Source organism: Chrysemys picta, chromosome 5 (assembly GCF_011386835.1).
Source record: "Chrysemys picta bellii isolate R12L10 chromosome 5, ASM1138683v2, whole genome shotgun sequence".
NCBI classification, from domain to species: Eukaryota; Metazoa; Chordata; order Testudines; family Emydidae; genus Chrysemys; species Chrysemys picta.
The window spans coordinates 128876702-128887323 of NC_088795.1; positions in this window are offsets into that span (position 1 = coordinate 128876702).

The following is a 10622-nucleotide window of genomic DNA, read 5'->3' on the forward strand; positions in this document are numbered from 1 at the left end:
TGGATTTATACTGATGTGACAGAGCACAAGCTGGCCCCATACGTTTCCATTATTTATTGGAAATGTAATTTAAATCTAGTCCTTCAGCTATTCCATTCAAAACCAATTTTAATATACTTTTGTATTAATAATGCAGATATCAACATTAACATTTTTGATGTAGTCCAGTCATTGAGCCAAAGTCTTTGCTGGCACAACTCCGTTGAAGACCCTCTGTTTTTAAAACATCATTTTTCTCTGTTGCATTTCCATGTGTTTTTCAAGTATCTCCATGGCTCTAGGTAGTCTATAGCCACAGAATACAAACTCAGAGCCAAATTCTCCACTCATTTCCACCGGTGCAAATCCGTATTAGCTCCAGTGAAGTCAATGAGTTCTTCAGTGACCCAGCAGAAGCAAAGCATCACAAATAGCCTAAGTGGCTGAGTTTGGAATGTCCCAAGGGCTGAAATTTATTTCCATAAATTATGAAGCAAATATTTACAAAAAGGCACATATGCAGAAATAAGGATTGGTTCGTAAATAATTCCCAGACAGATACAAGGGCTACTACTTCCATTGGGCAATTTATTCACAACATGTAGAGCCAGATCCTGGGTCCCATGCCAGCCGCATTGCCTCTCACAAGCTGCTCTAACTTTGCCAAGGATCAGATGGGCATCTGCACTGCCAGGATGCAAGGGAGCATAAAAATGCCTTAAAATCACCTTCCCCCCACATCTAGAGTGGATCTTGTGCCAAGCACAGCCTAGACAGACTGGAAGAGCCGACCCATGATTTAACCAGCTCTGTTTTCTTGTTTGGTCACTCACTGAACTAATTAACTGCCAGAACACTCCCTACTAACAGCAGTTTGTATACTAATTATTATTATTTCTATTGTGGTAGCACCTAACAGGCCAAACTCTTTATGCCAGTGGCTCTCAAACTTTTGTACTGGTGACCCCTTTCACACAGCAAGCTTCTGAGTGTGACCCCACTAATAAATTAAACACACTTTTTAATATAGTTAACATCATTATAAGTGCTGGAGGCAAAGTGGGGTTTGGGGTGGAGGCTGACAGCTCGCGACCCCCATGTAATAACCTCGCGACCCCCTGAGGGGTCCTGAGCCCCAGTTTGAGAACCCCTGCTTTATGCTAGGTGCTGTACAAGCACAGAACAAAAAGACAGTCCCTGCCCCAACCTGCTTGCAATTTAAGAGTAAGATGAGACACAACAGGTAAATACAACAAATAGATAGAAGGGCAAAATATAACAATGAGACTAGTATGATGTATACAATTATTTATGTATGATGTAAGGGTATATTATTTTGCCTGGATTTTCATTACTTGAATGTTTCACACACTCTAAAGTATTTCTGACTTCAATGGTCTTTGTAGTTTTTACGTGGAGTTCATTTATTCCTTTTATATGTCACAGGGGCACTAATTACACTGCAGCTGTAATATAACTGTATTGTAATGATTAGCAATTTATGTACTTACCCTATATAAAAAGGTACCAGCATGGTTACATGAATGATTTGTGTAATGATATATATGCTGTTCTTAGGTCCAAATATGTTATATATGTAATCACATACTACACCCTATATAATAGCCTTGGGATTGCGTGTAAATTGAGGTAACTATAGAAAATTATGCTACATGCAGGGCCCCCTAGACCAACCAGAGCATTCACTACCAGAGAATAGCCATTATTAGGGGGACAGGCAAATTGTTCTTTGATCGTCAGAGAGTCCCAAATCCATCTGATTACATAGCAGTAATGATGAGAGGAAGGCAGTGACTGAGAATGGAGAGTAAAACATGCATCAGGACCTGGGGGAGTGACAGAGGTAGTGATCCAGGTAGAATTAGATTTGAGGAATGTTTCTGCTAAAGTTGCTTTCAGTAATTATCACACTGGCAGGAGCTGGGACAGATGGCCCACTACCATTAAGCCTTGCTCTGCCTTAGGTCTTAATGACACAAGCTCACTGGTCCGCTCCAAAGGATTAAAAAATCATAATAACCACATTAAATAAAAACAAGCAAAAAAAAAACCCCAAAAGAAAATATTTTATAATGTTAATTCTAGATCAAAAGTCTGTCGGGGTCATTAAACCTGAATGTGTAGTCAGGCCTTTGTAAATCAGTTGTAAATATTAGCACTGACTTTAATTTACCCTCTCTGTCCAAGAGTTTTTCAAGACCATCTCTCTAAAAGTTCTATCCTGCCATCCATCACCATAGTATCTGGGCACCTTCCATATAAAAATCAATAGCAATAGCAAAGTCCCTAATGGACTTCTATGGAGTCTTTGGCACGTCTCTCCAGCTACGTCGGGCAGCAGTTTAAAAGGTAGACGTCTCCTAGTTACATTTTTGTTTCATTATCAGTAACTATACTTTGCAGCTATCATCCAAGGATCTTAATGTGACTTTGTTTTAAGAGTGACCAAAGTTGCCCAGGTACTCAGGACCAAATTCTGCTCTCAGACACACCTGTGTAAATCCAGATAAACTCCGACTGATCTCAGTGGTCTTTCTCCAGATGTACACTGGTCAGTGACAGGGAGAGCAGAGTTTGGCCATGAGGTTTATCAATACACTACATGGACAGTATGCTTTACTAACAAACTGCTAAAAGCTCCTATCATGCACTTTAAAATATATTTACACCATTGGAGTCATTGCTATCAGTGTCTAAGGTCTTGATCCTGCAAACATTTATGCCTGTGAGTAATCTTGCTGAAATCAAAGGGACTTCTAACATGCATAAAGTTAAGCACATGCATAAGTGTATGCAGAACTGGCGCTTAAATAAACAGACCTTTACAGGTATATCTATGTGCATTTACAATTAAATGGTGGAAGTTTTTCTTTTAGTATAAGAATTAAACCATATATCCCTCCTGCAATTTCAACTATGTGCAGAATTTGTTACTTCCCGTCTTAAACTGTGACATTACCTTGCTGTGTGCTGTTTAACTTCAGATGTGGTTGCGGATAACAATTAGTTGTGGATAATGTAGCACATATATATGTATATTAAAGACAGGGATGGTACCACTTCATATCTGTACTGAATTCAGCAGATTATGTGCATTTACACACCTACAGTACAGGTGCCACCATCTCACATAAATTAAGACTCAACCATCAATAATCATAGAATCATAGAAGATTAGGGTTGGAAGAGACCTCAGGAGGTCATCTAGTCCAACCCCCTGCTCAAAGCAGGACCAACACCAACTAAATCATCCCAGCCAGGGCTTTCTCAAGCCAGGCCTTAAAAACCTCTAAGGATGGAGATTCCATCACCTCCCTAGGCAACCCATTCCAGGGCTTCACCACCCTCCTAGTGAAACAGTTTTTCCTAATATCCAACCTAGACGTCCCCCACTTCAACTTGAGAGCATTGCTCCTTGTTCTATCATCGGCCACCACTGAGAACAGCCGAGCTCCATCCTCTTTGGAATCCCCCTTCAGGTAATTGAAGACTGCTATTAAATCCACCCTCACTTTTCTCTTCTGCAGACTAAATAAGCCCAGTTCCCTCAGCCGCTCCTCGTCAGTCATGTGCTCCAGCCCTCTGATCATTTTCGTTGCCCTCTGCTGGACTCTCTCCAATTTGTCCACATCCTTTCTATAGTGGGGGGCCCAAAACTGGACGCAGTACTCCAGATGTAGCCTCACCAGTGCCGAATAGAGGGGAATAATCACTTCCCTCGATCTGCTGGCAGTGCTCCTACTAATGCAGCCCAATATGCTGTTAGCCTTCTTGGCAACAAGGGCACACTGCTGACTCATATCCAGCTTCTCATCCACTGTAGTCCCCAGGTCCTTTTCTGCAGAACTGCTGCTTAGCCAGTCCCCAGCCTGTAGCAGTGCATGGGATTCTTTCGTCCTAAGTGCAGGACTCTGCACTTGTCCTTGTTGAACCTCATCAGATTTCTTTTGACCCAATTCTCCAATTTGTCTAGGACACTCTGGACCCTATCCCTACCCTCCAGTGTATCTACCTCTCCCCCTAGCTTAGTGTCATCTGTGAACTTGCTGAGAGTGCAATCCATCCCATCATCCAGATCATTAATAAAGATGTTGAACAAAACCGGCCCCAGTACCAATCTCTGGGGTACTCCGCTTGATACCGGCTGCCAACTAGACATCGAGCCATTGATCACTACCCATTGAGCCCAACGATCTAGCCAGCTTTCTATCCACCTTATAGTCCATTAATCCATTCCATACTTTTTTAACTTGCTGGCAAGAATACTGTGGAAGACCGTATCAAAAGCTTTGCTAAAGTCAAGATACATCACGTCCCCTGTTTTCACCATATCCATAGAGCCAGTTATCTCATCATAGAAGGCAATCAGGTTGGTGAGGCATGACTTGCCCTTGGTGAATCCATGTTGACGGTTCCTGATCACCTTCCTCTCCTCCAAGTGCTTCAAAATGGCTTACTTGAGGACCTGCTCCATGATTTTTTTCCAGGGCCTGAGGTGAGGCTGACCAGTCGATAGTTCCCCGGATTCTCCTTCTTCCCTTTTTTAAAGATGGGCACTATATTTGCCTTTTTCCAACCATCCGGGACTTCCCCCAATTGCCACAAGTTTTCAAGGATAATGGCCAATGGCTCTGCAATCACATCAGCCAATTCCCTCAGCACCCTCAGATGCATTAGATTTGGACCCATGGACTTGTGCATGTCCAGCTTTTCTAAATAGTCCTTAACCTGTTCTTTCACCACTGAGGGCTTGTAATAAAGAACAAGGGAATGGATTTTTTTTTTTATTTAAAGAAACAGTGGGGCTGTCAGAAAATTGAGCCACCTGCTAATGATAGATCTGGGGATTTCAGATACCTGTAGTTGAATATATCTGGACAGCATGTGCTTGACACACTTGAAAGGTGTTCTTCCACGTCAAGCATTTAAAACAGCACAAACTAAAAATTAAAAAAAAAAACCCTTAGATCCTTAATGTAAAAATCATGAAGATTTCCTTTGCTCTGGTAACTAATCAGTTCAGGATTGGTTTACATAGGAGTGGACAGCTATCCCCCGCTCACAGCCTCTCCCCTATTCCCAGATAACGGAGACGCAATCATGTAGCACTAACTGAAATTTCCCTAATGGATTAAACAACTTGCATGGGAAATAAGTGACATAGGGCCAATATTTCCAAAGCTGCCTCCAAAACTGTGATTCCACTTTGGAGTGGTGCAAAGGTCTTCACATGCAAGTGGCTACAGCAGATTCAAACAAGCTGCATTTGGTAGGATTTGTGAGCATGAATCTGAGGGTTGCATGTTCAAAACACTAGAACTGAAAAATGGTGCCTGCCTGTGATTTTAGAGAGCAGGTAAAGACTGCTTTGAAAACAGAGGTGGTGCTCAATGCCAGGGAGCAAAGATTGTGTTCGAGGAAGGAAGAATGGTTTGGCTTTGTATAAATATATTTTTAATACTATCTTGCTAACTCTAAGACACTTATTTCCCTACCAGAAAATATCAGCAGAGGACTAGCACCTCTTGAAACCTTTCTGCTCTGTCTATTCAGTTTCCTGTGTTCTATAAGGCGGGACACAATCCCAAACCATGCAAACTATGATATTTTTTTGTTCTGAGTTCAAACTTTTTATTAGCATTAACTATTTAACAAAGCAGATAATTATGATGATGATTAATTATTGGTATTACCATAGCGCCTAGGAGCCCCAGACATGAACTAGGACTCCATTGTGCTAGGCGCTGTACAAACACAGAACAAAAACAGTCCCTGCCTCAAAGAGCTTACAATCTAAATAACATAGTACCAACCAAATGTAACCATCACAGTCAGATAAATCCACTAGCTCCTTCCTTATTCTTTTCTTCTTCAAAAAGATGTAAATTATATAAAAAACCCTATATGAATGCAGCTTTTATAATAATATTTTACTTGCACAAGACTCATGAACTTGAAAGTTGTCAAACTTGTATCTGCATAGTGTCACGCTGCATGCACAGTGCAACCTTGCCAACTTCACAAAGGATCTGGAAGACCCATTGCAAATAGCTGGAAACCTGATCATTCCATCCATGGCCTGAGCCTGCAGACTCATGGAATCAATGCTTGCTCAGGTGAATAGTCCTACTGAACTCAAAAGATCAGTCTGTCCATCCTTCACTGTGCTATCTAAGCACACTACTCACGTGAGTAGTGATTGCATGGGTGAGATTGTTTGTCAGTCTGCTCTCTTATCAGCAAAATTCAGGGCCTGGAAACCCCCCTCTTGTGGGTTCCTGGCCCATGGCTAGGACACCTAGGGAGCATGGTGATACAAATAAAGAAAGCAGCAGCAGCAGTAGTTAAGGTTTCTTTTATGGCATTGTGACCCTGGGAGCCCCTCAATGCCAACTGGCAGAGGGCCCCCCCTATTGTAACTCACCTCAGGCTTGACACACTCACTGACCCAACATGCTGGTGTCATATGTATCTCAAAGACATCATGTAAGGTATTATCAGATGTAAACTCGTGACATGCTGGTCCTGAAAAATCATTGTGTGATGTATACAGGGATTGTGTACAAAGAGTCACAGATGTGTGCTGGAAATATGTTCTTAAAATGTGTGTGGGAGGCAGAGCATGAACCCATCCTGCCCTAGACAAAGGAATGTGGATTCACCTGTTTGACCGGTTTGGTTACAGACAGAGGACAATGGAAGTACATTTACATATAAGGTGAACAAAGCCAGCAAGCTAAACAAGCGGCGGAGAAGAACATTTAACAATCATATCAGGGGACAGAATTGGCACCCAGGAAGCCTTCCTGGCTCTTGAGGCAGAGATATAGGAGCAGCAAAATCTCTGTTCTTTTTAATCAACTTATCCATCACCGTGGGAACACATGGCACAGCACCCTTCCAGCCTGTGAAAGTTGGATCCCTTAGCCTGGCGGGCTAGGGATGCAGGTAACCTGACGTAAGTAAGAAAACTGCTTGGCAAAAGATTGTAACTTCCTAAGATTACGTTTTAGTCACTAGAAAGTGTGTTTTATTTTGTTTTGTTTTTGTCTTGCTGAGTATCACACACACCGAGGTCTGGGCAGTGAGCCCCAGTGGTTGGCGCAGAAGTCTGGCTTAGAGGTCAGAGCAGACTCAGAGGGCAGGACCGGAGGCATAGTCAGGGCATGAGCCAAGGGGCAGAGCCAGGAATTCAAAGCTAGGCAGGAACGAGGGCTAGAGCAAGGGTTGAGGCAAGGGCTAGACAAGAAGCAGGGCTGGCGGAGCTGCAGGCATTGAGCAGCCAATATGCTGCGGTTGCTACGGGGCGTAAATGGGGATCTGGTGGGGTTTCTGACTGCTCAGGGACAGGGCCGGCTCTGGCTTTTTGGCCGCCCCAAGCAAAAAAAGAGAGAGAAGGGGGCTGCCAGGACTACAGCAGGGGTGCTCCCACACGGCCCCTCCCGCTGCGCTGCCGCCTGCCACGAGGGCTCCACTCCGATCGGCGGGGAGGGAAGGAAGAGGACTGCCCTGCAGGGCGCTCTGGTTCTCCGCGCCGCCGCCCCCTACAGGGCGGCCGGAGCAGAACAAACAAACAAAAGCAGCCGTGCCGCCCTAGGATTGGGCAGAATGCCGCCTCGAACAATCTGCCGCCCCAAGCACCAGCTTGCTCAGCTGGTGCCTGGAGCCGGCCCTGCTCAGGGAGCACAGTCACTTAGTGAAGCATTATTGGGCCCAGCCGATTTCACTGGGTCGCTAAGCAACCGAGCTCAGAGGCAGCTGAGTTCCTGATGCTCAGTATCACTTAAATCTCTGTTCTTTTCAATAAACATATTCTTGTTGTATCCCAACACCATCTCAGTGCTGTGTATGAAAGTGAAGTGTGAGCCTTCAGCTAAACCCACCGGCTGGGGTGTGCTCTGCTTCTTTGGAGGCAAGGAACATAATTTCCATGAGCGTCCCGGGGGAGGGTCTGGACACTGCAGGGAGTGGTCTCTGGGGAGCTCAGGAACTGGGTTTCACTGATTGTTACCTGCAGGGCAAGGTTTAGACTGGCAGAGTCCTGAGGAGTTTGTTGGCAAGGCAGGAGGCTGGTGTGGCAGAGAGCTGACCCATAGCTTGGCCGTAGCTCTTGCTAAGTCAGAGGGGTAACAGTGTCTCACAGTTCTGAAACAACAAAGAGTCTGGTGGCACCTTAAAGACTAACAGATTTATTTGGGCATAAGCTTTCGTGAGTAAAAACCTCACTTCTTCGGATGCAGGTTTTTACTCACGAAAGCTTATGCCCAAATAAATCTGTTAGTCTTTAAGGTGCCACCAGACTCTTTGTTGTTTTTGTAGATACAGACTAACACGGCTACCCCCTGATACTTCACAGTTCTGAGTGTCCTAAGCACACCATCACCGGTGTTTACTCCTGAATTGTTCCATTGGGGGTGGAGGCTGGGATTTCCCCCCCCCCCCCCCCCACCCACCTCCAATATGGGACAGACTGGGAATCTAGCTCACATCCTCTGGGATCTGTAGGAGGCCATGACTGCCTCTATGAAGCTCCATCCTTCTTCACTGGTTCTGAATATCTCAGCCTACATCTGCTAAGGGGGAATGCACCATGGCCCATACTTTTGAAGACCTAGTCTCTACTACTGTTAAAATCCTATTCGTAACAATGCACAAATGTGCATGTAATACGTTCCAAATTCCTTTGACTTGACTGATGCTTATTTTGGTGTCACTGAAAAAAATTCTGCAAGATGAATGTTCAAAGGATGTTTCAATCCGAGACATTGTGGAAAGGCTTTTACAAACTCACGCAGGCACTCTCTTTGCCAACTGCTTTCGGGAAAGCTCTCCATGCAGCATGGATGGTGTCATAGTGCAGGATACCCTTACAGTCACTGGGCTGGGCAGAGGACGTCCATGTAACATTTTAATTCATTCATTATTTTCATGCAAGCAGACTCTCTCCTCTGTGAGAATCTCTTCTAGCAACAAAAGCCAAGCCAAATAACAAGACGACTTTAAAATGGTTTAAAATACATGATCATGAATGAAGCAGTGCTGCCTAGTGTTTGCACTCAAGCCCTTTGTTTGTTGAGCCCTACTGCAAACACACACATCATACCCTGCAGTGCATTATTTAGATCTTGATTAGCTGAGAGTTCACTTGTCTGCCAATGCCATGGTGTTGAGATCAGCCAAGTTACTCTATTACTCATACACCTGAACACATTAGGGATGGGTGGCAGAGAGTTCTCCATGAAATTATTATTTAGAGTGAGCATTGCTCTACCTCTGTTCCCGTTGAAGTCAATAGGTAAAAACGCCCTTGGCTTTCAATAGGAACAGAGTTAAGCCAAAGCTGAGTCTTTTGAGAATTTCACATAAAGCTGGTTGGAAAATGGGGTTTTCCACCCATGATCAATTTAAACAAAATGGAAAAAAATCATTTGCACCAAAACCTGAACATTTTCAGCCAAAATCCCCAATGGTTTCAGTTTTCCAGCAAAAGGTTGAAATTTTCCATGGAAAGCAGAAATTTTTCACAAAAAATCTGTTATTCTAAACCCCAATTTTCTATGCAAAAACATTTCCAGTGGAAAATATCCAACCAGCCCTAACTCCAATTAAAATGTTTTGTCAACATTAGCTGCATTCCTGGATTTTTCACGGTGGCTCATCTTCTATGTATGTATTTATCTTGGAGACTGTAGGCTCCTCGGGACAGGGGCTTTCTATGTCTGTGTCCAACGCACCAAGCACTCTGTTGGAACTGATTCATCACCTTTGACGAGGGGAGCCCTCAATGCTTTTCAAGAGAAACACAGCCCTTCTCAGGATAAGGCCCTGCTAGCAGCTGAACTTAGCTTTGCATCACTGCTTCCTAGGATTCTCAACACATTGATCTGCAATGAGCCAAAACTTGGCCTTAGCTCCTCCAAGCCCAACACAAATATGTTTTCTAAGAAAGAATTCAAATCAGCTATGGCATTTTTAAGGTGTAGAGAGGCCATCAACATAGATTTTCCTCACAAGTTCAGCTGCCCTTTTTTTATATGCAGCTGTAGCTATATTAAAAGCGCTCCATTTTAAAAAAAAATCTAAAACATGATAGCTCCTTAGCCTTTGGTGTGGATAGGTGGCGCTCCTCATTGGAAAAGATAAAACAAACCAGCTACAGGAGATCACTTTGTAAAGCAGATTTTTCATAATTGTTTTATGGAGGGGGCATATGCAATGGCAATAGCGTGTTACAATGGGATTTCACTCACCCCAGCTCCACTGACATCATAATACTGCTATAACAGCATAGCATAAAGTCAATCTATGTCTTGCATACACTGCTATTGACATGGCATTGGCACCAGACTACACGGTGCTGCTGCTAGGACTTCAATGGATGGGCTGATTTCATGGCCGTACATTTGCACTGACGTCAGGCAGCTGTAACACCAATGTAACATTTTTGAATTGATGTCATGAGTACAGCGAAGCTTGGCCCCAGATCTAAACGTGCTCAGAGCTTGAGGTTTCAATTTACCCCGTAGAAAGACAGGGACCTACCACATGCGACACCAAACTCTCTCTCTCTCTCTTACACACACACACCATTCTCTCACTACTCACCCGGATTCACCTTCCCT